General features: G+C 46.6%; 1 long non-coding RNA gene across 2 annotated transcripts in view; it reads left to right on the top strand.

Moving 5' to 3' along the window:
- Positions 1-13,913, top strand: part of LOC130275995 (uncharacterized) — a 58,689-nt gene that overhangs the window by 12,609 nt on the left and 32,167 nt on the right. For both annotated transcript variants that reach the window (XR_008844978.1, XR_008844979.1), the window contains exon 2: positions 6,999-7,071. This is a non-coding gene — a long non-coding RNA (uncharacterized LOC130275995). The remainder of the gene's footprint in view (positions 1-6,998; positions 7,072-13,913) is intronic.

The raw sequence follows: 13,913 nt of genomic DNA, 5'->3' as shown, positions 1-13,913 counted from the left end.
AACAGGGCAGTCTCAGCAGAAGAGGCTCGGGCAGGTTCCTCAAAGACACTTCGGATTTCCGAGAAGAAGGAGTGTACAGAGGCAGTGACGGGGTCATTGCGGTCCCAGAGCGGTGTGGCCCATGACAGGGCTTTTCCGGACAGAAGGCTGACTACGAAAGCCACCTTAGACCTTTCAGTGGGAAACAGGTCCGACATCATCTCCAGATGCAGGGAACATTGGGAAAGAAAGCCACGGCAAAACTTAGAGTCCCCATCAAATTTATCCGGCAAGGATAGGCGTAGCCCAGGAGCGGCCACTCGCTGCGGAGGAGGTGCAGGAGCTGGCGGCGGAGATGACTGCTGAAGCTGTGGTAGTAACTGTTGTAGCATAACGGTCAGTTGAGACAGCTGTTGGCCTTGTTGCGCTATCTGTTGTGACTGCTGGGCGACCACCGTGGTGAGGTCAGCGACAACTGGCAGAGGAACTTCAGCGGGATCCATGGCCGGATCTACTGTCACGATGCCGGCTGGCAGGTAGTGGATCCTCTGTGCCAGAGAGGGATTGGCGTGGACCGTGCTAGTGGACCGGTTCTAAGCCACTACTGGTCTTCACCAGAGCCCGCCGCAAAGCGGGATGGTCTTGCTGCGGCGGTAGTGACCAGGTCGTATCCACTAGCAACGGCTCACCTCTCTGGCTGCTGAAGATAGGCGCGGTACAAGGGAGTAGGCAGAAGCAAGGTCGGACGTAGCAGAAGGTCGGGGCAGGCAGCAAGGATCGTAGTCAGGGGCAACGGCAGAAGGTCTGGAAACACAGGCAAGGAACACACAAGGAACGCTTTCACTGGCACTAAGGCAACAAGATCCGGCAAGGGAGTGCAAGGGAAGTGAGGTAATATAGGGAAGTGCACAGGTGATTACCCTAATTGGAACCACTGCGCCAATCAGCGGCGCAGTGGCCCTTTAAATCGCAGAGACCCGGCGCGCGCGCGCCCTAGGGAGCGGGGCCGCGCGCGCCGGGACAGAACAGACGGGGAGCGAGTCAGGTAGGGGAGCCGGGGTGCGCATCGCGAGCGGGCGCTACCCGCATCGCGAATCGCATCCCGGCTGGCAGCGGGATCGCAGCGCCCCGGGTCAGAGGACGTGACCGGAGCGCTGCAGCGGAGAGAGTGAAGCGAGCGCTCCGGGGAGGAGCGGGGACCCGGAGCGCTCGGCGTAACAATATAGCCTTGTATACAGAAAAATGTAAAAGTTATAAGCCTACTAAAGTTTTTTTTTTTTCACTAGCAAAATAAAACAAAACCTATATAAATTGGGTATCCTTGTAATCTTATGGACCTATAGAATAAAGATAATGGGGTTTATTTACTAAGAGTGGAGTGGAGTTTTCTTTGTGGGTTTTGATTTCCGGTATTTTCCCAAGGTATTTACTAAGGTTTCCCTACATTTTGCACTTTTGCCTACGCTTTGCTATTTTTACTCATGGTCTGATCTGTTGGGTTTTCCTCAGCTCAAATTCACCACATTTTCTGTGAAAACCTTAGTAAATATTTTGGGATTTTTCAAAACTGAAATCAAAAGTGTTGGTAGGTACCGTATCAAATTGAAACACCACATTTACACAATGTTTACACTTGAGGTACAGAGATCCAGGAGGAGCGGAAGGTGGGCCACTATCACTATGTAACTGCGATCGATCCATCATTGAAAGAATTGATGCATCTGGGGCTATCTTGTGGAAGGCCACAAATTGAGGTTTGACTCTTTCTTTTTTTAGGCAAGAGAGTTAGTTCTGGAAGCTACAATGTTGAGGTACTTGAAAAGAAAGCAGGGTACAAAAGACAAAAGTGATGATGAAGCAGGGCCAAGTACAGAGAGAATGGGCGCAGGGCCAACTACAGAGAGAATGGACGCAGGGCCAAGTACAGAAATAATTGACGCAGGGCCAACTACAGGGAGAATGGATGCAGGGCCAAGTACAGAGAGAATGGATGCAGGGCCAACTACAGAGAGAATGGACGCAGGGCCAACTACAGAGAGAATGGACGCAGGGCCAAGTACAGAAAGAATTGATGCAGGGCCAAGTACAGGAAGAATTGACACTGCAAAGAACAGAAAGAATTGACACAAGGCCAAGTACTGAACAAAATCAATCAGGAAGAAGTATAGATATGAGTGAGAAAAAGAAAACATGATTATACAGTGAGAGTTATTTAGCTATGGGATTTGTGGCTACTTGTGATAAAGCCTGTACCATTCTGATGTATTTGGTTTATGGCAAAAAAATCTAATGAAGGGATGGTCCCATCCAAACTTAAACGCCACATTCAAACAAATCATGGTCATTTGGCTGGCAAATCTGTAGTTTATTTTGAAAGACTTTTGGCTTAACAGAAAAGACAGCGTCAGACTTTTGAAAGGACAGTAACAGTGAAAAGGCTCAAGAGGAGAGTTATTTGGTAGCAGAGCTAGTTGCCAAAAAAAAAAGAAAGTCACACAATTGCCAAAAGTTTAATACTGCCTGCTTGCAAAATGATTGTGAGAACCATACTGGGAAGGCAAGCAGAAATGGAAGTTGACAAAGTCCCTCTTTCAGACAATACTATTAGTAGGAGAGTACTTGGCATGTCAAATGATATAGAAAATGTCATGTCCAAAAAGTATGTTTGCCTTCAAGTTGATGAGTCAACAGACTTGCTGGCCTTTGTGTGTTTTGTCAATGATGGTGAAATAATTGAAGATTTCTGCTGCTGTAAACAGCTACCAGAAACAACAAGAGGCATAGACATATTCAATATTTTATCTTCCTATTTAGAATCTTGTAAGCTATCCTGGAATACATGTGTTGGAATTTGCACAGATGGTGCTCCCTCAATGGTTAGGTCTATTAAAGGTTTTGTCACACTTGTCAAAGATAAAAATCCAAAAATTATCACCACCCATTGCTTCCTCCACCGTGAAGTTCTTGTAGGGAAAACAATTCCACCGGCCTTAAAATAAGTTCTTGATGCCACTGTGGATATGGTCAACTTCATCAAGAGACGTCACCTTCAGTCACGATTATTTTCGCTGTTTGAGAATATGAAGAAAGACCATGTTACCCTTCAGCATACTGATGTCACATGGCATTCAGGAGGAAAAGATCTGACAAGAGTATTTGAACTTAGAAACGAGTTGCTTACATTCTTTAGGAACAGCAATAAAGGGAGATTTGACATCCTCTTGGATTATAATGAATTTGTGCAGAAATTGGCATACCTGGCTGGTAAATACCAACATCTCAACAAATTAACCCCTTAAGGACCCGGCCAATTTTCACTGTAGGACCCGGCCATTTTTTGACCACTTTCACTGTAAGCATTAATAACTCTGGGATGCTTTTACCTTTCATTCTGATTCCGAGATTGTTTTTTCGTGACATATTCTACTTTATGTTAGTGGTAAAATTTTGTCAATTCTTGCATCGTTTCTTGGTGAAAATTTCCAAAATTTAATGAAAAATTTGAAAATTTTGCATTTTTTTAACTTTGAAGCTCTCTGCTTATAAGGAAAATGAATATTTCAAATAAATTATATAATGATTCACATATACAACATGTCTACTTTATGATTGCATCATAAAGTTGAAATGTTTTTACTTTTGGAAGACACCAGAGGGCTTCAAATTATAGCAGCAATTTTCCAATTTTTCACAAAATTTTCAAAATCGAAATTTTTCAGGGTATTCAAAATGACATTCAAATGGTTTGTTAACCATTTGGGTGTTTCACAGGAATAGCAGCAAATTGAAGGAGAAAATTCAAAATCTTCATTTTTTACACTAGCGTGTTCTTGTAGACCCTGTTTTTGAATTTTTACTAGGGGTAAAAGGAGAGAAATCTTCCTAAAATGTGTAACTCAATTTCTCTCGAGTAAGGAAATACCTCATATGTGTATGTCAAGTGTTTGGTGGGTGCACTAGAGGGCTCAGAATGGAAGGAGCAACAGTGGGATTTTGGAGAGTGAGTTTTTCTGAAATGGTTTTTGGGGGGCATGTCGCATTTAGGAAGCCCCTATGGTGCCAGGACAGCAAAAAAAAACACATGACATACTATTTTGGAAACTACACCCCTCAAGGAATGTAACAAGGGGTACAGTGAGCCTTAACACCCCACAGGTGTTTGATGACTTTTCGTTAAAAGTTGGATGTGTAAATTATTTTTTCTTTTTTTTCACTTAAATGCTAGTTTTCCCCCAAATTTTCAATTTTTGCAAGGGGTAATAGGGGAAAATGCCCCCCAAAATTTGTAACCCCATCTCTTCTGAGTATGGAAACACCCCATATGTGGACGTCAAGTGCACTGCGGGCGCACTACAATGCTCAGAAGAGAAGGAGTCACATCTGGCTTTTGCAAAGCAATTTTTCCTGAAATGGTTTTTGGGGGGCATGTCCCATTTAGGAAGCCCCTATAGTGCCAGGACAGCAAAAAAAAACACATGGAATACTATTTTGGAAACTACACCCCTCAAGGAACGTAACAAGGGGTACAGTGAGCCTTAACACCCCACAGGTGTTTGACGACTTTTCGTTAAAAGTTGGATGTGTAAATTATTTTTTCTTTTTTTCACTAAAATGCTAGTTTTCCCCCAAATTTTCAATTTTTGCAAGGGGTAATAGGAGAAAATGCCCCCCAAAATTTGTAACCCCATCTCTTCTGAGTATGGAAACACCCCATATGTGGACGTCAAGTGCACTGCAGGCGCACTACAATGTTTAGAAGAGAAGGAGTCACATTTGCTAATTTTGCTGAAATGGGGGGGGGGGGGGGGCATGTCGCATTTAGGAAGCCCCTATGGTGCCAGGACAGCAAAAAAAAACCCACATGGCATACTATTTTGGAAACTACACCCCGCAAGGAACGTAACAAGGGGTACAGTGAGCCTTAACCCCGCACAGGTGTTTGATAAATGTTCATTAAGTGGGATGTGAAAAGGAAAAATTTGATTTTTTTACACTAAAATGCTGGGGTTACCCCAAATTTTTCATTTTCACAAGTGGTAGAAGGAGAAAATGTCATTGTAAATTTGTAAGTAAATTTTTTTGGAGTAAGGACATACTTCATGTCTGGGCGTAAACAGCATGCACATCGGTCTCAGAGGTGCCGGAAGATCAGTCAGGGTCCTTGAGCTGTGTATTTCTCCTATGGAGCCAGAACAGTGGGACCCCTCCTCAAGGGGCATTACATGGGGTAAATAACTGGGGTACACTAAATAACTAAAATAGAATGATGATCCAGAGCATAGCCAAAACTAAAAAATATGCCCATCCCAAACCCTATGCTCTGAATCATCATTCTGGGAATGTGATGTGTGTGGCCGTCCGTAACCTGTTGCCTCAAATGCACTGTGTGTGTGCTTGGTGTAACTATGTATAACGGTGTGTGATTAGAAATCACACACCGTTATATGGGGGGAAAAAAATGCTGCAGCCAAAAAAAAAAAAATGGGGGGGGGAGCTAATGCAGCGCCCTGGGTCACACTGAAAAACTGCAGAAGACCCTTGCGGACCTATTAGGAGGGGGAAATGTTTTACTTTTTTTTTACTTTTTACCCTACCTTTCCCTGGATTGTATTCTTTCCCTGATCTATGGGGGCTTCTTTTCTTCTGTGGGGGCTCTGATCTCGGCAGAAGGGGGGTCCCGGTCTTCCTCCATGAGCTCTGACCACTGACTGAACTCAGCCAGCGGCGGGAGCTGCGGGAAGATGCTGTTAACCCCTCCCCTGCCGGCTGCTATTGGCTAGACGATCGTCCAGCCAATAGCAGCGATCCTGGGGGGGGGGGGGGGTGACGAAATCGCCACCTCCCCATAGATACAGTGGGTTATAGGGGGTGTATCATACACCCCCGATCACCTTGTATCTCCGCGTCAGCGGGTCACACGTGACCCGCATCGCCAGAATAGCCACAAACCGCATGTGTGAATTCACATGCGATTTGCTGCGATCGCCGTCATCGGGGGGTCTAATGACCCCCTCTGGGCATTTGCACGGGATGCCTGCTGAACGATTTCAGCAGGCATCCCGACCCGATCTCCGCCCGGCGCACGGCGGGGACAGGAACTGCCCATGACGTAACTGTACGTCATGGGTCCTTAAGACCCAGGGTGTCGGGACGTAACGTTACGTCATGGGTCCTGAACGGGTTAAACACCAGCATGCATGGGGCCAAAAGAAATGATGCTCACCGTCACAGACAAACTTCTGGCTTTTCAGGTATAAATTTAAAATTTGGGAAAGACACCTCTCTTCAGGAAATACTGAGATGTTTCCTCTTTTAAATGAAGTTGTTAGTGACAGTCAGCATAATTAAGGAGTTATTGAATTAGCAATCAGTAATTTAAAATCCTTGTCAGAGAACCTTGAGCATTATTTTAATTAATTATCTTCCGAGTCATATGACTGGATTAGAAATCCCCTTTCTGCAGATTTGTCCACTGCACAGTTTAACCTTCAGGAAGAAGAGCAGATGAATGAACTGAGGTGTGATAGAACACTGAAAATCAAATTTAATGAGGTCAATACCGACATTTTCTGGCTTTGGATTCAAAAATAATTTTCCCACAATATCTCAATGGGCTGTAGACATCCTTGTTCAATTCTCAACAACATCATATTTGTGTGAGCAAGCATTCTCATGTCTAACAAACATTAAGAGTAAGCAGAGGAACTGTCTGCTCTCTGTTGAGGAAGAAATGCGGGTGTGTTTGTCAAGAATTAGGCCCCAAATTCACATTCTGTGCAAGCAGAAGCAAGTCCAGATTTCACACTAACCAGGTAAATTTTTTCCCCATTTGATAAAACAATACAGATGCTTCGTAGTTGACAGTGATAGAGGGGGGTACTGTGCACTGGTGGCATTTATCTGCTCTTTGTGCATTGTAGACTATTTAGTAAGGGTGAAAAATGTTGAATATTGAACTGAGGTGTGTGCATTAAATTCTATGATGTAAAAACTAATGTTATTTTTTTCAATCCTGACAGAATATCCTGCCATCTGTCAGGAAGTCTTTGGAAGAAACTATTTTCGTGACAGAAATATTTGACCCTTACAAAGGTAAGCGTTTTTTCTCATTTTAAGTGCTACAATCCTACTCATAATATAGCTGTACTGCATACTGCTTAAATTAGCTGTATACTACTTAAATTGGCTTTTTTTGAGGCATTTTCCATGATCTTTTGGTTAGGGGTGCCCTCCAGAAAAAAAAAATTCTGAGGGGTGCCCTGGGCCAAAAAAGGTTGGGAATAGTGTTGAGCGGCATAGGCCATATTAGAATTCGCGAATATATGGACGAATATTAGTCATATATTCGCTAAATTTGCATATTCGTAATATTCTTGTTTTATTTTCGCATATGCGAAAATTTGTGTATGCGAAAATTAGCATATACAAAAATTTGCACGCCAGTCTCACACAGTAGTATTAGAGCCTTCTTTACACCACACAAGCTGAAAGCAGAGAGGGATGATCACTGTGATGTGTACTGTGAAAAACAAAAACAAAAAAAAAAGAATTTTCGCGTAATTACGAATATATAGTGCTATATTCGCGAATATTCGCGAATTCGCGAATATGCGATATTCGTGAATAAAATTCACATTGCGAATTTTCGCGAGCAACACTAGTTGGGAAACACTGCTCTGAGGTGTCCAATAGGTCACCCTAAGTTCACATTGTCACTGATACCTCACTTTGTTACAATCACATGACACTGGTAATCACATGTTAACAATTCATAAAGCTATTGTCATGACCGACTGGGGGCACAGGGAGAGTGAGCCCTAAACTGACACTAAAACATCTCTCCCTGCCTACTTGCCCATCCATCCCAAACGATGGATCAACAAGTGGGCGATGGTCACAGACCAGAACAGAAACAGAAAACTACTAAACAACCAGATATACCAGACAGAATACAAATACTAACAGGGCAGAATATTAACTCACAAACAGAGCAGAATATAGTGAATTAACAAACAGTTCATAAACCGAATATCAGATATAGGCATGATATGAGTATACAGCAGAATCTAGGAGATTTAAAGGGCCAGTGAGCCATTGATTGGCGCCTGGCCCAATCAGTACCTGCACCTGTGCCCTCCTTATAAAAACCCACTTCCCCTTCCTGTCATCGCCGGATCGTGTTGCCTAGTGCCAGTGAAAGCGTTTTGTGTATGTTCGAAGCCAGTGTTCCAGACCCTCTGCTGTTGCCCCTGACTACGATCCTTGCTGCCTGCCCTGACCTTCTGCTACGTCCGACCTTGCTCTTGCCTTGTCCCTTGTACCGCGCCTGTCTCAGCCGTCAGCTGGGGTTGAGTCGCTATCGGGTGGAATGACCTAGGGGTTACCTGCAAGTCCATCCTGCTTTGCGGCGGGCTTTGGTGAAAACCAGTAAACCCTTAGATTCTGTTCCCCTGGTACGGCCCACGTCATCACCCCACTGACACAAAGGATCCACCACCAGTGTCCTCGCTGCATACCTATCCGGATCCTAACAGTAGATCCGGCCATGGATCCCGCTGAGGTCCCGCTGCCTGTTGTCGCTGACCTTACCACGGTGGTCGCCCAGCAATCCCAACAGATCGCGCAACAAGGACAGCAGCTGACCCAACTGACCGTCATACTGCAACAACTTCTGCCACAGCTTTAGCAATCATCTCCTCCGCCAGCTCCTGCACCTCCTTCGCAGCGAGTGGCCGCTCCCAGCCTCCGCCTGTCTCTACCGGACAAGTTTGATGGGGACTCTAAACAGTGCCGTGGTTTCCTATCCCAGTGTTCCCTACACTTAGAGATGATGTCGGACCAATTCCCCACTGAATGGTCTAAGGTGGCTTTCGTGGTCAGTCTCCTGTCTGGAAAGGCCTTGTCATGGGCCACACCGCTCTGGGACCGCAATGATCCTGTTACTGCTACTATCCAGTCCTTCTTCGCTGAAGTTCGTAGTGTCTTTGAGGAGCCAGCCCGGGCCTCCTCTGCCGAGACTGCTTTGCTGAACCTAGTCCAAGGGAGTTCTTCCGTAGGCGAATACACCATCCAGTTTCGTACCCTCGCCTCAGAACTATCCTGGAACAATGAGGCCCTCTGCGCGACCTTCAAGAAAGGCTTATCCAGCAACATCAAAGATGTACTGGCCGCACGAGAAATTCCTGCTAAATTCTCTGAACTTATCCATTTGGCCACCCGCATCGACATGCGTTTCTCTGAAAGACGCCAGGAGCTCCGACAGGAAAAGGATCTTGTCCGCACCAGGCACCGGGATTTCTCTCCCCGGCTCCTCTCTTCCCAAGTCCACTGCAATCTGTTCCAGTGCCTTCTGCTGAGGAGGCTAAGCAAGTGGATCGGTCCCGCCTGACCCTACAAGAGAGGACTCGCCGCCGTAATGAGAATCTATGCCTGTACTGTGCTAGTACTGAACACTTCCTAAAAGACTGTCCTATCCGCCCTCCGCGTCAGGAGAGACGCACTCCGTTACCTCACAAAGGTGAGACGACTCTAGGTGTGAATTCTGCTTCTCCACGTCTCACTGTGCCTGTGCGGATTTCTCCTGCTAACTCCTCCTTTTCTGCTGTGGCCTTCTTGGACTCCGGTTCTGCAGGAAATTTTATTTTGGCCTCTTTTGTTAATAGGCTCAGCATCCCAGTGACCAGTCTCGTCAAGCCGCTCTACATTTCTTCTGTCAACGGAGAAAAATTGGACTGCACTGTGCGTTACCGCACAGAACCCCTGCTTATGAGCATTGGACTGCATCACAAAAAAATTGAATTTCTTGTCCTGCCCAACAGCACCTCTGAAATCCTCCTCGGTCTGCCATGGCTCCAACGTCATTCTTCTACCCTTGACTGGACCACCGGGGAGATCCAAAGTTGGGGTCCATCTTGCCTCAAACGATGCCTCACGTCTGCTCCTACTTGTCAAACCCCTGTGGCCCCACCTATACCGGGTCTTCCCACTTTGCTGATGTGTTCTGCAAAAAACAAGCAGTGATCTTACCACCTCATAGGCCTTATGACTGCCCCATTGACCTCCTTCCTGGTACCACTCCACCCCGGGGCAGGATCTACCCTCTGTCTGCCCCAGAGACTCAAGCCATGTCCGACTATATCCAGGAGAACCTAAAAAGAGGTTTCATTCGGAAGTCCTCATCCCCTGCTGGAGCGGGGTTCTTCTTTGTCTCTAAAAAAGACGGTTCCTTATGGCCATGCATTGACTACCGCGGTTTAAATAAAATCACCATCAAAAACCGCTATCCCCTGCCTTTGATCTCTGAACTCTTTGACCGTCTTCGTGGTGCCAATATTTTCACTAAATTGGACTTAAGAGGCGCATATAATCTCATTCGCATCAGGAAAGGTGATGAATGGAAGACCACATTCAATACCAGAGACGGACATTTTGAATATCTAGTTATGCCCTTTGGGCTCTGCAACGCCCCTGCAGTCTTCCAGGAATTCGTTAACGAGATATTTCGGGAATTATTATATACCTGTTTTGTGGTTTACCTGGACGACATCTTGATTTTCTCCTCTAGCCTGGAGGAACACTGTCGTCATGTCCGTCTAGTGCTCCAGAGACTTTGTGAAAATCACCTGTATGCCAAAATGGAAAAGTGTCTCTTTGAATGCAATTCTCTTCCTTTCCTAGGTTACCTAGTCTCTGGCCAAGGGCTTCAAATGGACCCAGACAAACTGTCAACGGTTTTAGATTGGCCACGCCCTTCTGGACTCCGTGCTATCTAACGCTTTCTGGGATTTGCCAACTACTACCGACAGTTTATTCCCCATTTCTCCACCATTGTGGCCCTGACCAGGAAGAATGCCAACCCTAAGTCAGGGCCTCCTCAAGCAGATGAGGCCTTCAATCGTCTCAAAACTGCCTTCGCTTCTGCTCCAGTGCTGTCCAGACCTGATCCATCGAAACCTTTCTTGCTGGAAGTGGACGCCTCCTCAGTCGGAGCCGGAGCCGTACTTCTCCAAAAAAACTCTACCGGACGTAACATTACTTGTGGTTTCTTTTCTAAAACTTACTCTCCGCCAGAAAAAAATTACTCCATTGGAGATCGTGAACTTCTAGCCATCAAGTTAGCACTCGAAGAATGGAGGCATCTATTGGAGGGTTCCAAACACCCCATTGTCATTTACACTGACCACAAGAATCTCTCGTACCTCCAGTCTGCCCAGCGTCTGAATCCTCGCCAGGCTAGATGGTCGTTGTTTTTTGCCCGCTTTAACTTCGAGATTCACTTTCGTCCTGCAGACAAAAACATCAGGGCTGACGCCCTTTCACGTTCCTCTGATGCCACCGAATCTGAAGCCCCTCTGCAGCATATCGTACCTCCTGAGTGCCTGGTTTCCTCTGCTCCAGCTTCTCTGGGACAAACTCCTCCTGGAAAGACTTTTGTTCCTCCACGCCAGCGCCTCAAGATCCTCAAATGGGGACATTCCTCTCACCTTGCTGGCCATGCTGGCATTAAAAAGTCCATCCAGCTTATTTCTCGTTTGTATTGGTGGCCTACGCTAGAGGGTGACGTAACTGACTTCATTCGGGCCTGTACTATTTGCGCCCGGGATAAAACCCCTCGCCAGAAGCCTGCTGGACTCCTCCTTCCTTTACCAGTCCCCGAGCAGCCATGGTCCCAAATTGCCATGGATTTTATTACGGATCTGCCTGTATCCCATGGCAACACCGTCATCTGTGTGGTCGTTGATCGTTTCTCCAAAATGGCACACTTCGTTCCACTTCCAGGTCTTCCTTCTGCGCCACAATTGGCGAAGCAATTTTTTCAGCATATTTTTCGCCTTCACGGGCTTCCCACGCATATCGTCTCGGATAGAGGCGTTCAATTTGTGTCGAAATTTTGGAGAGCTCTCTGTAACCAATTAAAAATCAAATTAAATTTCTCGTCCTCCTATCACCCCCAATCCAATGGACAAGTAGAGAGAGTAAACCAGATTCTTGGTGACTATTTGCGACATTTTGTCTCCTCCCGCCAAGACGATTGGGTCAACCTTCTACCCTGGGCTGAATTCTCGTACAATTTAAAAAATTTGGAATCCTCTGCCAAATCCCCGTTCTTTGTGGTGTACGGCCGTCACCCTCTGCCCCCCCCCTCCCCATTCCCACTTCTTCTGGACTGCCTGCTGTAGATGAAGTTACCTGGGACTTCTCTGTTATCTGGAAGGAGACTCAAAAGTCGCTCCAACTGGCCTCGTCTCGCATGAAGAGACATGCTGATAAGAAGAGAAGAACTCCTCCTGTCTTCGCTCCTGGGGACAAAGTGTGGCTCTCTGCCAAGTATATCCGCTTTCGCGTTCCCAGCTACAAGCTGGGCCCACGTTACCTTGGCCCATTTAAAATCAAGAGTCAAATCAATCCTGTCTCCTACAAACTTCATCTTCCTCCTTCTCTTCGTATCCCTAACTCCTTTCATGTTTCCCTTCTCAAACCTCTCGTTCTTAACCGCTTGCCCCCCAAGGTCACTGCTCCTGCTCCTGTCTCTGGCTCCTCTGATGTCTTCACTGTAAAGGAAATCCTCGCCTTCAAGGTAGTCAGAGGTAAAAAAAAAATTATTTTAGACTGGGAGAATTGTGGCCCCGAAGAGAGGTCTTGGGAACCCGAGGATAATACCCTCGACAAGGAGCTCATTCACAGGTTCCTAGGCTCCAAAAAGAGGGGGAGACCAAAGGGGGGGGTACTGTTATGCCGAGCGCTCCGGGTCCCTGCTCCTCCCCGGACCGCTCGCGGCGTTCACCTCCGTGCAGCGCCCCGGTCAGACCCGCTGACCGGGAGCGCTGCACTAGTGTCACCGGCGGGGATGCTACCCCGGCTCGCATCCCAATCTCCTCACCTGCCCTGTCCTCCATCTGCTCAGTCCCGGCTTCCTAGGGCGTGCGCGCGCCGGCTCTCTGAAATTTAAAGGGCCAGTGCGCCATTGATTGGCGCCTGGCCCAGTCAGTACCTGCACCTGTGCCCTCCTTATAAAAACCCACTTCCCCTTCCTGTCATCCCTGGATCTTGTTGCCTAGTGCCAGTGAAAGCATTTTGTGTATGTTCCAAGCCAGTGTTCCAGACCCTTTGCTTTTGCCCCTGACTACGATCCTTGCTGCCTGCCCTGACCTTCTGCTACGTCCGACCTTGCTCTTGCCTTGTCCCTTGTACCGCGCCTGTCTCAGCCGTCAGCTGGGGTTGAGTCGCTATCGGGTGGAATGACCTGGGGGTTACCTGCCGCTGCAAGTCCATCCAGCTTTGCGGCGGGCTCTGGTGAAAACCAGTAACCCCTTAGACTCCGTTCCCCTGGTACGGCCCACGTCATCACCCCACTGACACCGAGGATCCACCACCAGTGTCCTCGCTGCATACCTATCCGGATCCTGACAGTATGTAACCGTCAGCTACTGATATGCCATAGGCCACAAATACAAACTGATCTCTATGACTTCTGAGCCTTGTTGTGCGCCCTTCCAGCACGTTACCCCATATGTGGATGTATTTTTATTGTCAGGGGAAAAAGCCCTCCAAAATTTGTAACCCAATTCCTCATATTACCCCATGTGAAAATGTTAAAAATTTGGTAACCCCAGCATTTTAGTGTAAAAAAATAAAATGTTTCAATTTATGGCCCACTTTTCAAAAAACCTGTGAGGTGTTATTTCCCACTGTACCCCTTGTTACGTTCATTGAGGGGTGTAGTTTCTAATGTGTTTTTTTTTTGCTGTTGGGGGCTTTATAAATGCACATGACCCCCGACTTCAATTTCAACAAAATTTTCACTCCTTCCATTCTGAGCATTGCAGTGCGTCCACATAGCAATTTACATCCACATATGGGGTATTTTTTTTGTTCTACAAATTTTGGGGGCCATTTGCCCTATTACCCAATGTGAAAATGAAACATTTGGGGTA

This window comes from Hyla sarda, chromosome 6 (assembly GCF_029499605.1).
Source record: "Hyla sarda isolate aHylSar1 chromosome 6, aHylSar1.hap1, whole genome shotgun sequence".
NCBI classification, from domain to species: domain Eukaryota; kingdom Metazoa; phylum Chordata; class Amphibia; order Anura; family Hylidae; genus Hyla; species Hyla sarda.
The sequence above is the reverse complement of the archived record's forward strand: the minus strand, read 5'-3'. Positions and strand labels throughout refer to the sequence as shown.